At 38.1% G+C, this 19,416-nt stretch overlaps 1 long non-coding RNA gene across 1 annotated transcript in view; it reads right to left on the bottom strand.

Annotated features, from left to right (window-relative positions):
• The window catches only part of LOC117796494, a 29,231-nt gene extending 14,453 nt beyond the window's left edge, over nt 1–14,778 (bottom strand). The window contains exon 1 of the long non-coding RNA XR_004621049.1: nt 14,668–14,778. This is a non-coding gene — a long non-coding RNA (uncharacterized LOC117796494). The remainder of the gene's footprint in view (nt 1–14,667) is intronic.
• Between the last annotated feature and the right edge of the window lie 4,638 nt (nt 14,779–19,416).

The following is a 19,416-nucleotide window of genomic DNA, read 5'->3' as shown; positions in this document are numbered from 1 at the left end:
GTCAAGATTATCAAGGCTCTTTTGGACTATATTATGATAGAGAGCAAGAGGGTTAAAGCAAGACTATAAATATGTACTATTGTCTACTCTAGGTGAAAGCAAACTTCTCTTGATCCTTCTTTTTTTGATGGATACAATAAAAGTTAGAGATGGGGGCGCCTGGGTGGTGCAATTAGTTAAGCATTTGACTCTTGGTTTTGGCTGAGATTATGATCTCAGGGTCATGAGATCAACCCCTGTGTCAGGCTCCACACTCAACACGAAGTCTGCTGGAGATTCTCTCTCCCTCTCCCTCTGACCCTCCTGCTAATGCTCTCTTTCTCTCAAATAAATAAATAAATCTTAAAAAAAAGAAAAGAAAAACTAGAGATGAACATCTAGATGGAGGAGATGCATAGGACAACGTATACTGGAAGAGGTGAGGGGCTTCCATGTTCTCTCTGAGTGCACCACTCTCCCAGCATCTCCACACGTTTACCAACCTGAAAGCTCTTTGAATCCCATACTTTAAGGATTTTTATGGAGGCTTCATTATGTAGGCATGATGGATTAAGAACTTCATTTCTTGCCTCTCTCTGCTCTCTGGAGAATGGGGAGTAAGCCTGAAAATTCCAAGCTTTTAATCATATCTTGATCTTTCTGGTGACCAGCTCCCATCCAGGAGCCCACCAAACATTGCCTCATAGAAGCAAAAGACACTGCTATCATCCAGGTAATTCCATGTGGCTCCCATGGTCATGGTCAAATACCAAATTTCAGAACAAAAGGTGCTCCTAGTACTCTTATCACTTATCACTTAGGAAATTATAAGGGTTTTAGGAGCTTTATGCCAGGAACTGGGGCAGAGATACACACGCGCGCACACACACACACGCACACACACACATACACACACACACACACACACACACACACACATATTCTATGAATTTGCAGTCTTTCACCTTTAGACCTGCCTCGATCCATCTGGTTTTGCAGGATCATACCAGAGAGTTAAATGGGAATGAGTGAGAACCCAGCATTATTTAATCTCCGATGGTGGAACAATTCTTTGTCATTCTACCTAGAACATAAAAGTACTTTTAATTTACTAGTTTGGCCCGGGGAGGTAGATAGTTTCAGGGATTCCCCCTCAGTCTTTATTATAATAATGGCACTAACTCCATGAACTGTTGTTCTTTCAGTATCCAAATATATCCAACAAATTTATACACATAAGATTCAAATAAATGACCAAAGGATCAATGGACTCATAGTAAGATGGTCTTTGATTAGGACTCCATTTATCACCTGACCTCTGTCTCCTTCTACTTTAATAGGGGGCCATGATGGCATATTGGGTCCCCTCATACTAGTGTCATCTCAGATCTTCTATTCAGTTGCTTTTAGAATATTTGACTATTCTCTCTTTCCCAGCATATGTGCCTTTGGTAAATGGCCTTAGGTCTCTATGAGAAAGTGGGGAAAAAGCTATTGTATATATACTGTGACATTCTGGGGACTTTCCTTAAGGCAAACATCCTGTGTTTTACTTAAGGGGCTCTGAATCTGAAAACTGACTCAAGTATGGAAATTTGGTGAGATTATGGTTTTCTATTACAGTCATTGATATTAGCCTTTTTCTCGCCTGTTCTTGATCTTTTTGTTGTGGTGGTGGTCAAATTATACAGCCATAGGCTAATCATCTTTATCTTCACGAGGAACGCCAATAATATATCAGGCGTCACCTAAAATACCTATAGGTCAAGCCGTGTAGTTACCATTTTGGTCTTGTTGCTATTTGCTGTAACTGTCACTATGTGGCCTCTGCTATACAGAATCCTAGCATCCCCTCTGACAGTCAGAGGCCGAGTTCTGTTGCAACATCTCCTTCCATCAACCCTGAGCTGTAGGGAAAGCCACCACTGTGTTTTCCAATGATGCTGGTAACCTGCCCACCAGCACATTCCTTATTCACTTTTGTTTTAATGAAGAGTTTCTTCTGCCCTATTCTGCCATCAAAGAAGAACATAGAAAACTACTGGGTTTTCTCATCTTTTTTTTTTTTTTTAAGTAATCTCTACCCTCAAAGTAGGGCTTTTCCTCATCTTGTGTAGTAAATTCATCTTAGCATTTGAACATCTCTGTAACCTTTGACCCCCTTCTTAGTACTTTATCAAGGCTGTTTCTGCATCTCTACTTCATGTACTATAGGCCATTATTGTTTCTAAGCTATAAGTCAATACTTCAGTATAATATTAATATCATCTCTGGGCATCCTTATCAGGATATTAAAATAGAGACAGAGAAGAGGTCTCCTATATAAATAAACTCTCTACTATATTCCTGTGGCTTTTATTCCTGCCCTTAATTCACATCTATCACCCCCATTATCTATACCAAGGCATCTTCTAGTAAGAACATTAGTTAGGTCCTCCCATTCTTTTGGTGAATACTTGCTTTTCTCCCATGGTAGGGACAGTACTTCCCTACTTAGATGATGCTGAGGTATGATTCTAATTGTTGGTCCAGAAGCAATGAGGTGAGGCATGGATAGATCTTAAGGAGGTCAAGCATTCTTGGACAAGTCATTTGCCTTACAGCAGAGGATGGTTTTTCTTGGATTTCAGGCAGTGGGAACCTGGCTTCATGAAGCAAGTGGAGGGAGCCACTTTTGCCTGTCCAGAGAAATCTAGAAGTTGAAAATTCTCTAGAGTATTGACTCAGATGTCTACATTTAACTTCTTAGGATCTTATTCCTTCCCTGACATCAGCATAGGAAACTTTTGGAGCCTTCGAATTCAGCCACATTTGTAGTTCTTTCTTTCACCATCACAATCCAAGTTTGGGTCTGATTTAAAGTGGTTTCTGGGAAATTGGAGATAAAATATTTTTAAATGGTGCCATGAAGGCATTCTGGCTTTTGCCCTGAGCCCTGTTGATACTTGATTGACCTGAGAGTGTCATTTCCTCTTTTAAAGCTTCTATGGCTATTAACACTAGCCAACCTATTTCACAGTCTTTAAGAACAGCATTTTTTCTTCCTACCTCTACCTAATCCCAGTTCATCAATGATGAGATCTAAGAATTACTTGTGGTAGTGATGCCACAGCATATTAGGGGTTATCTCCAGTTCACTTGTCACCAGCAACAGGGTTCTTTATTGGCATCTCACTGGCAAATGATCCAAATGCAAAATCCAGTCCCCAAAGTTTGCTTTTTAGGTCTCTTTCTGGTACTAATTGTCTGAGGTTGGATTCTCTCAAAGCAGACCTTGAGATGAAGGATTTGAATACAAGTAGTTTATGTAAGAGGTTGTTTGAAAAAGCTTTTGTTGGTGAGGGAGGAAGAGAGACCGAGAAGGTAGCAAAGCCAATACAGGGTACGTTAATGACCAGATTACCTCTGAGGATCACTAGGGCCTAATCCTACTGAGGACCTCCGAAAGACTACGTACAATATTCTTCAAAATTGTTCTACTCAAAGGGTAAGAAAACTGGGGCATTTATCTACCAATTCCCATTCCTAGTTGGTTGAGAGCTGCCCTTGAGTATAGTAATGCCAAACACTTCTGGCCTGCCCTGAACACTAGCCAAGCATATTCCTGTGGCTGGAGAAAGTAATCAGGCAGTCATAGGTACCTTATGATATGGTGTTAGTACATACAGAAATGGTGAGTGATGACTAGACATGGAAGTGGAACCAATGTCTGCTACAGGCATCAAGTGTCAGTAGAAGGATGGGGAAAGATGAGACAGAATAAATAGACATTAATAATTATACTAAAGGTAATGATAAACTATAAAAATATGGCTATATTTTTTAAAGATATTTCTTTTATGTTCCTCTCTCAGGAGGCAGGCATATTCTAAGACAATAAGAAGAGACAGATACATGTTATGTTGTTTTAACATAATGAATGATGATAAAACTCTACCACAATATGAAAATTCTGATTATCTTGCAGGTACCACTCAAGGAGACCCTACCACTGAGGAGAGCTGACCACTGTGAGGTTTTCTTTCCCTGAATCTCATCTCCATCCCCATCTAGCAGGAAAGTCAATGGAAGTGACTGACAACTTGCACAAAAAGAGGTATGACCCTGAGAATGAGGAGAAAATGGCATAAAAAAATACTTGTTAAGGGGAAAGAGGAGATGAAGTTCAAAAGGGCTAAAATTTTTGAGGCTGGCCAGGGGGATGCTGGGGAGTGTGGTAAAATAGGGTGGAAAGGCTGCTCCTGGATTTCTACACCTGCCCTAGACACTCTGTAATTCTTCTGGGTTACTACTACTTTAGCCTAAAGTAAAGGATAATTTTGTACAGATATCCAGATCCCTTTTGTGTGTGTATGTGTGTTTAAAGATTTTATTTATTTATTTGACAGAGAGACACAGCTAGCAAGAGAGGGAACACAAGCAGGGGGAGTGGGAGAGGAAGAAGCAGGACCAGGGGAACAGGGAGCCTAATGCGGGGCTCAATCCCAGGACCCCGGGATCACGCCCTGGGCCGAAGGCAGACGCTTAACAACTGAGCCACCCAGGTGCCCCCCTCCCTTTGGGTGTTTGATCCAGAAAAATAAAGGCATTTGGGAGCACGTACTCCCCCCACCCCCACTTTATTTGACATCAGGGCAGAAGTGCTAAGGTTAACCAAGGGATTTTAATAGGAGACATAAACAGATTTGCATTTTTGGAAAATGACTCTTGCTCTCACATCATGTGAAACTATGTTAAAGAAAGAATGGAGAAAGGGAAACCCATCAGAAGGCTGTTGCTGTATCAGGCAAAGATGTGCAATGGTTTGATTTAGGATGGTGGTATGGGGATGAAAGGAAGGGAAGACATTTGAGGTATATTTAGGAGGTTGTGACTCAATGATTGATTTAATTTGGAGAATAAGCAAGTAGGAGGAAATAATAACTCCTTTGGCAACTGGGTAGGTAGTTGTACCTTTTTCTGGGGTATAGTATAATGGAAGAAGAGAAGAAGTTTTTAAAATAGATACATATAGTGAATTTAGTTTTGAATTCAGGGTGTTTAGAAGACATTCAAATAGACGTGTCCAGTAGAAGTTACTTATGCACATCTGGAGCTCAAAGCATGAATCTGGCTGAAGATAGTTTTGGCAGGTATTGTAAAATAGAACTCAGAATGTGAGAGGAAAATGTTGCCCAGAGGGAGGATATATAGAGTGGGATATGGAGTGCAGTTGAATAGGAGGTTACTAGGGATTACATCAAGAAATGAGGAGCCAAGGTTTGGTTGTGTTGTCTATGTAAATATTGATGATACCCATCATGATGAAAGGGCTCGTCATAGGTAGAAGACATAAAAATTGTCAGTGAATGGGAAGAACGTCAGAAAATCTGTAGATAAAGCCACAATGAGGAATAAGGTTCATACATCAGAATGACACAGACGTCAAAGGAATAGGTGCTTTATGTGAAGATGCAACATTCACAGCCTGGAAGTGGTCGTGAGGAGCAGGGATGACGTGAACCTTCTGCAGACCCTGTAGTAGGAGTTGGGTAAGAAAAGGACCAGCATGATTTCATTCAGTTGTTGTATGACTTCAGCTGAGAGCCATATATTAGCTCAGGTGAGGAAATATAGAGAATTTTGTGAAGAATTTAGATTTTGTAGAGTCTTTTCATTGTGGAGAGGGAGATTCAGAGATCAGAGGTAAAGGGCTAATAAAGTGGTAACTTAGACAAAGGCAGAGGGACTGAGAGGAGAATCCATACTGTGTTGGCAGCTGGATGGGCCAAGACCGGCCAAAGTAAGGAGTGGTAAACAGAGCATCCCCTTTAATCTAATTGTGACAGCTCGGCAGAAGTTTCTATGATGGTAAGTGCAGGAGGATTGATGGCCATCTCTGTGTGGAGTACTGTGCCTGGCAGTGTGGGCTGGAGCAGTGTGAGGGTTGAGGAATATAGGAATATTATGTATATGGGGATAAGGCTTTTTCCTTTTTGCATCATGATCAGATTTGCATTTTAAAAAAGATCATGCTGACAAGTGCAGATCATGGATTCTGGAGGACCAGCCCGGCTCCAGAAAGACTATTCGAAAGACTACTATAAAAATCCAAGTGAAGAAGAATGGGTCCTTGAACAAGACAGCAGCAGAGGGATCTGCACCCATGAGAGATATGTAGGTGAAAGAATCGATAGAACTAGGTGATTGATTAGATGCGGGGGATGAAGGAGAGTGATGGCGAGGCAAGAGTGTAGGATGGCTTTCTATTTTTGATTTGTTAACCGGGTGGAGGGTGGCATCAATTTCTAGCTTAGAGAATGAAGTAAAGAGGAACAGATTTTGTAAGGTAGGGGAATGGAAGAAAAGTTTTCTTTTAAAAATGATTATCTTGAGATAGCTTTGGGATATCCCCAACAGCAGTGTCCAGTAGGCAGTCAAGTCAGGAGACCTAGCAAATATGGATAGAGGCCTGAGCTGGATTTAATGGATGTGCGAGTCATTGGAATATATGTGTCTAATTAAACAAGGGTGTGGGGAGAATACGGAGGATGACTAAGTGGATGAGAAGAGTGATTGAAGATGGAGCCCTGGGTGATTCCTCCTTTTGGGAGGCAAATGGAGAAAGCTATGAAGGCCAGAAAAGATCAGATCAAGAGGTAGAAGGAAAACTGGGGAAGACTAATGCCATGAAGTGAAAGATGAAATGAAAGACAGAAATTCAAGAAGAAAGGGTTCTGGAGACTCTTAAATGCCGCAGGAAAAGAAAAAAAAAAAACCAAAATCAGAAAGCAGAGGAAATTACCCATTGGATTTGATAACATGAAGGCCAGTTACGACCTGAACCAGAGCAATTTTGGTTTGGGGAGGACTGCAGAACAATTAAAAATGCATGGACTGGAAAGTTTGGGGGGAACATATACTCAGAAATCAATTCTGGGTAGAAAAAGGGCCTAAATGTAAAATATTTAAAACTTAAAAAAATATATTTAGGAGACTATCTTATGCCTTCTGAGTAAGGACAGACTTCTAAAACAAGCAATAAAAAGTGCTAACATAGGAGAAAAGACTGATTAATGTAACTACACTGGATTTAAGAATTGCTATTCATCCAAAGATACATAATAAAGTAAAAAGACAAGCAGTAAACTGGAGACAAAATTTGTAACACAATTAACTAACAAGGGATTAGTTTCTAAAATATATGTATTTTTTTCTTTTAAAATCCTTATAAATCAATAAGAAAAGTAAGCAACCTAATTGAAAAATAGACAACATGAACAGACTTGAAACAAAATGAGGAATAAATGAAAAAAAAAAGGTGCTTAATCTCTTTAATAGCCAGGAAAATGCAAGTTAAGAGCATAATCAGATATAATTTTATACCCATTAGACTGACAAAAATCAAGAAATCTGACTATATCAAGTATTAGAAAGGATAGAAAACAGTGTGAAAATTTATATGCTGCCAATGGGATAATAAATTGATTAGATAACTTCAGAAAGCAGTTTGACATTTCCTTGGAATACTGGGCATTTACATTCCCTAAAACCGAATGATTGTGGTCCTAGATGTATACTGTAATGTGTACTATCTCCAAACTGCTTATCTCCTTTTGTATTATCAAACAGTATATAATAAATTTTCTATGAATAGCTGCTTAGTCAATGAATGTAGAATATTCCTTTTGGACTCTTGGCTGTGAAGGGAAAGAGAGGTAACTTGTGGTTTCTGTATGATTCACTGGTCTTTTCTGGACAGATTCCTCCTCAAACATGGCCTCCAGGAGTGGAATGTGACCTTCTTGCTCCTGGTTTGTTCTGTCTCCTGTATAATGTCCACTGTCAGTGATACGTTAGCTTTCTGAGCACCTTCGTCCCATTTTGTGTCACATTGAGTTTGCTGTCAAGTTTTGGGCCAGTCTGAGAGTCTAACCAGCACATAAAGCATATTTCCTATGGGGAAAAATGATTCTGAACTTTCATACTAACTGAAAATTGCAGTAATAGATTAATGAGTAGTGGTGCCCGATTTATTAATTTCTAGAGCTTTCTGACATTCCTGAAAAATAGCTCATTTTATGCAAGGCCTTTTAGAAAGAGAAAAATAATCATAGACAAGAATGATGCTATTATTTATAGAATTTTTATATGCAGTGTTCCAAGTGTTCCTTAGATGTCACAGCTGCCTGGAAGAGACTCCACAAAGAGTGTTGCCAATATTATTTTTTATTTTTAGTAAATATTCAGTAGAGGCTGAATCAATGCCCCATTAAAAACACTTTCAGAATTGGGTCTGAGTCATCTTGGTTTTTCTTCTCTAATCCATTTGTTTTCTAGACAGAGTGAGTGGTTTCTTGATTGAGTGATTTCCAACTTTGACTCAAACCAGCTATCACATGCGCAGCCTGTAGCTTGATTCTATCAACTATAGTGAGCAAAGTAAAGTACCTGTATACACGGGAAACCTTTAAAGATCATCATCATCAAAAGGCTCTTGTTGAATCTACGGCCGTCCGTGGCAGTGTGCTGTGTGAGTACTGTGAGGTTTCAGAAAGGCTGCTGACGCTTCAGAATAACTAATAAGTAAATATCCCAAGGAAAAAAAAAACCTTGAAGAATATGTTACAGAAGGCAGAGTCTGAAGTTTCCACCATCTGTGTTCACTGAAATTTTTATTTTTTTCTCATATTTATACTGCACATATCAGTGTACAGATGTCTTCTGCATGTACTTTGATTTTTAGAATCATATTGTGACATCAGCAAAGGGCTGAATCATCTTCCCCATTTTGGAGTTAAAGAAGGTGAGATTTAGAGATGGTAAGTTATAGACCTGATAAATAATAGAGAAGGGGCTTGCTCCCAGCGACATCTTCGGATTCCAAGTTCAGTGTTCTTTGAACTATACAACACTACGAAGTTGTCAGCCGGGTATGGTAAAATGCCTTCATGTTCTTAAGTTTTAAGTAAATGCGCTCTTCTTCCCTCCTTCACGTAGCTATATTACAATGTTTAGTTAACCGCCCACTGATTCCAAATGGTTGTTTCGTGATGGTGATTAAATTCATTCTATTTGGCTCTTAAAAAATTCATAAAAAGGTCACTTACACATATTTTGCCGTGAGCTATTTTTTTGAATTAAGTTTGCCTCTCAATGGCTGAAATGTCACAGAATTTCATCTCTGTAGTCTCTTACAACCCTAAAATTCTATGACGTGATTTTAAAAAATTGACTCTGCATTTTTGCGGTAATAGTATTAATATGAATAAAGGCACGCTCATTATATAACCAAGTTGATATTGGTATTGGCTCAAAGTTATATAAGCCTTCTCTAATTTGATACTTACCACAACTTTTGGGGAGTAAGGAGTATTATTGTCTTATACAAATAATTATACAGAATCTAGACCCTGAGTAATGCGTCTTAGTTTGCACAGCTAATAAGTGTGCTAAGATTTCAACAGTCTGTTTTATTTCTCTAACTATACTCTTAGCCCCTTGCTCTACTGCAGAACTTTGATATTCATAAGAGAAAAGTTTGAAGTCTACCACACTGGTATCAGGGAAGTCGAGAAACAACACTAAAGATGCATACTAGAACTTCGTGTCAGGACTTCCGAATTCATGGGGAAAAAGGAGGCTTTTGAGTCAGACCCACCATTAAATAGAGATCAAATATGAACCTCCAAGGGTTGTTGTAAAAATTAAATAATGCATATAAAATAACTGATATGTAGTATGACCTCAGTGAAACCACTTTTTTATAGGCTTTACATATACAATATGTCATTTATGTACTTTTTGTTTAAGAAAGAGAAAAATCCAATAAAATGTATGTAGGAAAACAGATAACCTCATATAACAAGACTGAAGGTAGGCAATTCTGTAACAAATTCAGAGGCTTAATGATATACCCGGCTTCTCTCCCTCTTCTCGTTTAACAGTCCTGTGTTGTTTTATAGTTCACTGGTTGTGTCCACATGCTAGGTATTCTGCGTAGATGCAGTCATATCAAGTAAAAAAAAAAAAGTTGAAATCTTTTTTCCGGGGCTTTTCTTTTCCTAGACCATCAGCAGATGAGAATTTTGACATACCCTTTTTGAAAAGAAATCCCTGTCTGGGGGAATAGAACTTACATAACTAACTTCGACTGGGTAAAATTCTCATTCCTGGGATGGGAAGGGGCTTACCACCCTCAACACATATTGGCACTTGAGACTTGAGCAAAATTGAGATTATGTTAACCAGGAAAAAGGAGGTGGGGCATAGCTGTGGGATAAGCAGTCCACAATGTATATACCATACCTGAGAAGAAAGTGGAGCATGTGGCAAAAATCTCAATTTTAGAGAAAGGATCAAGAATTATTGGAAATTAATCCAGGTGGAAACTTGTAATAGGAGAATTTGTGTGAATTATGGCTCAGGTTAAGGACTTGATCACAGGAGATAAAGCCTGAGCCTAGCAACTAGGACCTGTAACAAAGCCAGAAAGAGCAGAAATCGGCAAGGGTGACTTGAGACTCAAATACTAGCCTAAAGCTTGTGACATTCTCTTTGGACAAGGAATTAGTCACAGAGTCTAGGAGATACCTAAACTCTGGTAGGATCGGTAAGATTGAAAATGGACCTAGCACTCCTGTCTCTCAACCAAGTCTTCAATCTGTTTTCTTCTGTTGGCTCCTTCCATTTAGGCAATGAATATACTCTCTCTAAGGCTTAAAAAAATGTCTTTCCTGACCCTGCTTCACTAGAATTCTTCTTTTTGGCTCCCCCTGTCATTTTCCTGACTATTGGTCACTCCCATTTCCATCTGAAGTTCAGACCCTCTCTATTCATACATCTACACAATGTACCCTATCTGCCTTTACAACTTTGTGAAAACTACTTTATGATGAAATTAACATCATCCTAATTGTCAATGCCAGTGATCACTTTCAGGCCTTTTCATATTCAGTTTCTTTGTTGAGCATGTTCCTTCTACCATACTTAATATACTCTTCTAGTGAAATATCTATAATCCTTTGGCTTCCATAACAGAACTCTCTATGGCTATTTCTGAGCTTCTCTGACCATTCTGTTTCTGTGCCTTTGTGGGTGATTCTTCCTCAGCTCATCCCATACACTCTAGTGTTTCTAAGGCTAACAATCCTGAATCCACTCTTTAAAAACATTTGTTACTTAATATTGATAGAGAAAACAACTTATTAATAGGCATTTGAAATTATTTAGGGTGCACAATGGCACAATGTGATTATTATATATATATATATATATATATATATATATATTTACATATATATATACACACATTATGAAATGATTACCATAATCAAGTTAACTAACACATCCATCACCTCACATAGTTACCTTTGTGTGTGTGTGGTAAGAACATTTGTGATCTACTCTCTCAGCAAATTTCAAGTATAACATAATGTATTATTGACTATAGTTACAATGCTATACATCAGATTCCCAGATTTTATTCATTTTATAACTGAAAGTTTGTACTCTTTGACCAACATCCCCCCATTCCCCACTTCCCCCAACCCCTGGCAACCACCCTTCTACTCCTTGGTTTTATGAGGTGAACTTTTTAAGATTCCGCATATACATGGAATAATACAGAAGGTCTTTGGCTTATTTCACTTAGCATAATGTACTCCAGGGTCATACATGTTGTCACAAATGGCAGGATTTCCTTCCTTTGTATGACTGAATAATATTCCATTGTATACATACCACATTTTTCTTTATCCATTCATCCATTAACAGACACTTAGATTGTTTCTGTATCTAGCCTATTGTAAATAATGCTACAAGTAAACGTAGGAGTGGAAGATATCTTTTTGAGATACTGATTTCATTTCCTTTGGATAGATACCCAGAAGTGGGATTGCTGGATCATATGTTAGTTCAATTTTAAATATTTTGAAGACCCTCCATACTGTTTTCCATAATGGCTATACCAATTTATATTCCCATTAACAGTATACAAGGGTTCCCTTTTCTCCACACCCTCACCAACCCTTGTTATCTCCTTTCTTTCTGATAGGAGCCATCTTAACGTGTGAAGTGATATTTCACTGTGGCTATGATTCACATTTCCCTGATGAGTAGTGATACTGAACACCTTTTCATGCAACTTTTCATGTCATTTTTATGTCTTCTTTGGATGTATTTATAATTTCAGATCTTAGTGATATTCTTTATTTGTTTTTAAACATTGTTTAGTGGAGAAAAGTTAATAGAAACAAAATAAGGAGATAGCTAGCCGTAAACTGTTGAAGGAGAAGAAGCTAACCTTGCCCCTTTTCTTTTGCTCAATTAAAAATTACTGTCCTCTGCTCATGTGTCAGTTCAGCATCTGTTGTTTTATATTGAGTGCTGGCTCAAATCAATGGAAACTCATTACATTCCTGTGGTAGTGTGGCAGTGTAACATGCAGGACTAAGTGTGCTAGAATTCTCTTTACTAGAAAGGAAGGAAGGAGGGAAGGAAGGAAAGGAAGAAAGGAAGGAAGGAAGGAAGGAAGGAAGGAAGGAAGGAAGGAAGGAAGGGGCAGTGATTGTTGGCTGTCAACCTGGTATATTTTGGCACCAGATCCTGGGGCCTTTTGAGGATTTCAAGGCTGTCGAAATTGTCTTAATTATAACATGCTGTGCTTCCATAGACATATTTTTCAGGGGATTTCATGTAGCCTTACCTACAACCTCAAAATTAGGCCTTGTGTATTTAAGTGGTATGCAAAAGCCCTAGGATCATTCCCATCTCCTGTTTATTCCTGTTTGGACTGCTTGTTTATACCAGAACAAAATGATTTTCATGTTTCCTGATCCAGATTCTATCCAATACCCCATCCTGCCCATCGCTATTTTAATCTGGTCTTTGACCATCTTTAGCTTGTTTCACCATGACTAACTTGCGTTTATGTCCCTAGTCCACTTCAGCTGGCTGACTCAAACTCTATATCTTATGAGTCTCTTTTGGTTGGATCTAAAATCTTGGATGCCAACCAAGATTCTTCCTGAATGAATTCATGAATCCCATGGCTCCTGTCAATATGAACTTCTCAAGACGTGAGCTCCTGGATGCCACACTTGCCTCACGTCTTGCTGGGCTAGTGTTTTTGTTCTGGCCTGGGCTTCCTCAGTTCCCTGGTGACTTAGCAGTGAGATAACAGAAGAACTGAAGATGGGGTTGGTTTGGAGAATGGAGTATTAGAAAGAGAGTGAGGCCAGCGTTGTTCTGTAGTCTCAAAGAAGTGAGGCATAGGGGCGCCTGGGTGGCACAGCGGTTGAGCATCTGCCTTCGGCTCAGGGCATGATCCCGGAGTTATGGGATCGAGCCCCACATCAGGCTCCTCCGCTATGAGCCTGCTTCTTCCTCTCCCACTCCCCCTGCTTGTGTTCCCTCTCTCGCTGGCTGTCTCTTATCTCTGTCGAATAAATAAATAAAATCTTTAAAAAAAAAAAAAAGAAGTGAGGCATAACTGGCCAAGAGATGGATGAACAAAAATGGGCAAGTGTCAGGACAAAGGTAAAGACAGTATTCACAATTGAGAAGAAGAAGAGGGTAAGTTATTCAAGGAATTAAACAGGAATCCAAATCTAAAAATGGGTCTGATGCTTGGAGATCGATCCATAGGAAAAAGTCAAGCAGGATATAATGTTTAATAATCTTTGTCAGAGTTGTTTGTTTTTCCTCACATGCCTTCTTTTAAACCTTTATCAGAGTTTAGGTTCTAATTTAAGAATATGAATCCACTGGTGATGGTAATTATGGGAGAACACGAGTAGACAAGATAAAGCTGGTTTCAAAGAAAATGGGATTCAAAGCAAAGCAAAACAAAACTCCAAAACTAGTTCTTGCGATAGGAAAGTAGAGGAGGATAAGAAGTAATTTTGGATTTTCCCTAGTGAGCTATGGATGTAATATTTCTTATATGCTCTTTAAATATGGACACAGTATTAGAATTTGGGGGCAGGTTGAGTGTAGGATTACAGAATTTGGAGACAGAGTTGGGTGGTCATTACTTGTCAGTGGGAGCTTTTTCTAAGATTGCCTTTCTCAATCCCTGATTTCCCACTCTCATTCTGGATTCTCCACTCCTTTCCTCCATGAGTAGGTTATTTTAATCATTTAAACTGCATTATGATAGATGATTGCAGTTGCTATTGTGTATCCCATATAGGTTAAATTTGACCACCTTCCTGCTAGTTATGCGTCTACCTCTTTAAAAAAAGATAAAAGGATTTCGGAAATCAAATGAATGACAATATTGTTATAGGGATACCCTTGAATCTAGTCTAATTGGCCAAGAAAAAGGAATTTATTTATTTTTAATCTTTAGTACTTTAAAGATTATTAGATTATATGGGATCATATCTCAGAACAGTCATGATATATACTTCAGCATGTTTATAAAAAGTTGAGGCTGCTTCTCTAAGTATGTTTTGGTTAGCATGGCGATGCATCCATAGTTAACAAAAATCCAGTCCTCCAAAGTCTTGAAATGTAGTATATGTCTTGCCTAACTGTTTCTTGAGAACATTAATGAAGGGATTGCACAGCACACCATTGGATAAAATTTTCTCAAACATTTCCTTTGAACATCTCCTTTTCCCCCAAATACCATAAATCACTTAATCTCTCCTCTTTTCCTGCAAATCATTAGCATGTACCAAGTCCAATCTTAATTCTACTTACTTCTTCATACCAGCCCTGTTTTCTTCTTTTTCAGTAAGCAGTCCTGTGTTGCTTCAAAGGTGGAATAAGTTTGCCTCTTAACTCTCTCCAGTGCTTCTTCCTGCTCCTTCCCCAGTCAGCTCAGAGTGTCAAAGTAGTTGAGCAATAGGAATGCAAACATTCTCTGAATGCTTATATCTTTTTTTTTCTTTATCCTCACCATGTAAGAATTTGGTACCTAAGAATCCAGTGTCTAAGCATCTAACACAGAGGTTGGCATCTAGTGGATTCTCGGTAGGTAGATATTTGTCATACTCGGGTAGAAGACTTCAGTATTTCGTTTTGAAAAGTAAGTAGGACAAATGGTGTAGCTTCATGGGTCTTCAGGATGAAGTAATGATTTTTCTTTCACATGTAAATTTGGCTGCATGCTCATGTGCAGAGTCTGGCAGAGCTGAGTTCAAATTCTGACTTAATGTTGCTTCAGTTCTCTAATGTCCAATCTTCTCACTTGTAAAGAAGGGGATAATAACTGAACCTCCCTGGAGGTTTGTTGTGGTTTTAACTAGAAAATGAATGTAATATGTAACATCTTTAATGTGCCATCTGGTACATTTTAACATGCTATCTGGTAAATGCTTGATAAATGTTTATTATTAAAATAACCAATAAGTATTTATAAATATAGTACTTAGCATATGATTATTATCTAATATTTCATTATTAATAAATACGAACATTTTCAAGGGGCACAATTATCTTAGATGAGGAAACCTTTAAACCCTTATATTGATTTGTCATTGTCAGAAACTTTAATGAGACAAATTCTAAAAATCTTGCCTTATTTTGTGAGCAGATTCCTTTCAGTCTAAATCCAATTTGTTCCCCAGTGCTGTTGATTCTTTTTTGCAGCACCTTTCCTTACTTCTGCATTCTTATGTCCTCTCTTCTAGTTCAGGCCTTCACTGGGTTTGACATGCCTCCCATTTAGCATCTCTTTCTCCTCTGTCCCTTCCCCCAATTCATTCTCTACCTTGTTGTCAGTTTGATCTCTTCAGAGCCCAGTCCTGATCTGCACAAGAACTGTCGTCTCCTTGGTCTGCCAAGTACAACTCTCAACACCCCTACCATAGTGCATTTTCAACATTATCTCCCACTGTTCTTCACTACCATTATGTCCTAACCAAATGGGATTAAATGCTGTCCTGAGGACACAGACCCCCTCCTCATCGCATATGGCTTCTTCTGCATGGAATGCTGGGACTTTTGATTCAAAAATGAACCCATTCCTCTGTCTTTCATCCCAAACACACTTAAACCAGTACCAAAAGATAAGAACAGTTTCTTTTTTCAAAGACTCCACAAAAATAAATTCAAAGTATACTTCAGTAACTTAATAAAATCTGAAGCAACCTGTGTATTTACAATTTTCATGCTCAAATATTGGAATAGATAATATATTTACATGGTATTTGTATTTTAAATGGTACTATAGTTAATGGAGAGTGTTGATGTAAACCTTACAGTATTGTATTATTTCCTCAACCACAGGACATGGCCCTGTAGGTATTATCTGCCAACAAGTTGTTAGTTATTAATTTAATTTTATAATTATAATGGCATTCAAAGATGTCTCTGCACATTGTTTTTTAGTCTTTGTGTCTGTTTTCCCCCACAGTATTCCCAGTGCAAGCACAGAGCCTGTTATAATAAATAGGCTCTCTCTGCATATTTATTGAGTAAGTGAATAAATATGTGAATAAAGGAAAGGTACTTCAAAATGATGAGTTTTATGAACAGAACTATATAAATTATCTAATAACAAAAGAAAAATAAGAAAACTTTAAACATAAAGGTTCTGAGGAAAGGACTATTAATTTGGTGCACAGTTACTAGTTATATAACACTTTATCTTTGCTGAAGGCCATACAAATACTTAGTAATAAACTAATGACCCTTTTTAACCCATGCAGATTAATATTGCCTGCAAGCATAGTGTAAGAGTAAATTATAGAGGAGCTGAAGAATATTGGGCAATGAGTCTAAAAAAACAAGTTAAGGTGTTTGACCTGACACCATATGAAAATGTTAACAGGATTCCATATAAGGAATAGCTCACAGTCTAATTTTTATCTTCTTTCAAATCTAAATACATCTCCTCAGTATTAAATGCCTATTGATTTCAAAAGGTGATATGGAGTTACAAAATACATGTGATGAGTTGGAATGAATTAGACTCTAGCTATATATCACTCGTTCTCTGTGGGAGAGAAATTCATAAATCATAGAAGTGCCTTGAAATGCAAGCTTTATGAAAAGATGGCAACATTTTTTCCCTCTAAAAGAGGCTTAGGAGACTCTAATGAAATTTAAATTTTATCACCCCAAGGACAACATTAACCTTTGTTAGCCCTCATTTTTGGGAGGGGACATATAATTATTAAGTATGTTTTAAGAGTTTGGTATCCAAACCTTACTGAAGCTTTGCAATGTTTAAGTTCTTAAGTTAGTGATATTAACTTGATTGCTAGAAGAGAGAAATAGAAAATGGGTATTCATTATAAAATGAATTGGAAAAAATAATATTTGAAATATCAGAAGATCAGTGTGAAGAGTAGATATTGAACGGCTCTCAAAGACATCTGTTAATATGACTAGAATTCAAATCCTAGCATTTATTAGCTGTGTGATTCTGGGCAAGATGCTTAACAATTTTTCACCTCAATTTCTCCACCTGTAAGTTAGGAATGATAATAATGGGACCCTGCCAGTGGTATATTGAGAGTTCCACAAGATAAAATCAGTGTCTGGTACTTTTTATTAATGGCTGAGACAGAGAAATATTTGTTACTGGACCAGTTTTAATATCACAGCAATATTATCTTGACATGTTTAATTATTTTTGGAAATACACTATGATTCTCAATTTTAAAAACACTTCAATAGCTTTAATATTTCATCTTTTTGTTCATTTTTGAAATTTATGTTTGCTAGGCTAGTATTTTCTCAGGTGCCACGTTGTGCCAGACATTATAGCCAAAATTCAATTAAGATGTAAGCGCTACCGTATTTAAGGAGCTGACAGACTAATGGTGCCCCTAGAGTGTGGAAATTCACAGTCACTCTACAATATGAAGTAGAATGAACAAAAAATGGTAGAAACACACACATTCAGCTACTGGCCTCCTTTCCCACTAATTATTCAACAAATATATGTACTAAGTGACTGCTATGTGCTATGGACCTTTCTAGGCAGTGGGGATAGACCAGTGAATGAAATAAATTCCTAGCATCACTGAGCTAATATGGGATGAGAGACAGTAAACACATAAGCAAAGAAATAATGTAAACCGAGGTCCAGGTAAGTGATATGAAGAAGGAGAAAGCACATAAAAGACAGAGAATGACTGGAGGTGCTATTTCAGAATGGGGGGCCAGCTAGGGGCTTTGTAAGGAGGTGATGTTTGAGCAGGGTCCTGGGGAAGTGGAATGAGGAAGCACACCTTGCAAAAGTCTGAGGGGGAAAGACAGACAGTCAGTGGTAGGTAACAATATCCCAGGCTGTCAAAAGAAAATAATAATGCTAGTAAGGCCAATATCGTCTCAGTGGAGCAATTTGGAATAAAAATGGTTTGAAACAAACTGGAATATGTAGATCATAGGATTTGCAGGAGGGTTTGGAGTAGGGGAGCTGGATAACCCAATTTTTATTTCAGCTGATGTGTGGCAAACAGGCCGTATGGGGAATCAAGTGGAAGTCAAAGGTCGGGACTTCCCAGTACTTCTTTCACTGGACTTTGAACTTGCTGTTGAAGAACAGAAACTTCTCTGCCATGAGACTTTCGGAGGTGATGGTTGGTTCACTCTGAAGGCTGTCCCTGGCACTGGAGTTTTCCCACCCCATCTCCTTGGGCATTTTGCTCCTGAAGCATAATCCATCTGTATTTCCTCATCACTTTAGTGCAGTAATAGGCACTTCCACAGACTTTACCATAAATCAGAACCTTCCTTTATCTTTGCCTCACCTTCAAGACTATTTTCATTATTCTCTGACTTTGACTTTTCTGGCACTGTTGTCATTTCACTATGTCAAATGATGAGACATGTGACATCAAAGGTATAACCTAGAGCTAAGCTGTTAGACACAGAACTTACTGTCCTTTGTTGTAGAAGTTTACTTTGCTGCAGATATTGAACGCCGAAACACATCACTTCTTCAGGTATTGTCAATACTGTTGACTAATTTTATATATGCTGCAGTGTTTTTTCTCCCCTCAGTCTGTTATGCTTGTTTTATTCAACAAATATTACTGAGCACACAAAGCCCAGTGTTTGCTACGGGACCTGCATCTTACGTGGTTATCGCTATGGTTAATGGATAGTCATTTTAAGGAAAAGACTTGGAATAATACATGAATGATCCTGAGGCTTTGGTTAATTAACTTTTTTGAGAGTTATATAAGTATAATGGGTTATATACGTGTGTGTGTGTGTGTGTGTGTCTGTTATGTATGTATATTTGTATACATATATATGTGTGTGTATATGATATAATAAAATAACTTCCATTTACTTAGCTCTCTTTTTGTGCCCCACATTTCCCTGACATATGATTTAAGTCCCTCAATAACCATGCAGTATGTAGGTATTATTCACATTTTAATGACTGGGAAACTGTGGGGTTAACTTGCCCAAGACAGGAGATAAAAAAAAAAATCGAAGAACCAGGATTCAAGTCCAGGTCATTGTGACTATAAAGCCCACATTGAC

The sequence above is a fragment of the Ailuropoda melanoleuca genome, chromosome 2 (assembly GCF_002007445.2).
Source record: "Ailuropoda melanoleuca isolate Jingjing chromosome 2, ASM200744v2, whole genome shotgun sequence".
Classification (NCBI taxonomy): Eukaryota; Metazoa; Chordata; class Mammalia; order Carnivora; family Ursidae; genus Ailuropoda; species Ailuropoda melanoleuca.
Note: the sequence above shows the minus strand (reverse complement) of the source record. Positions and strands in the feature narration are given on the sequence as shown.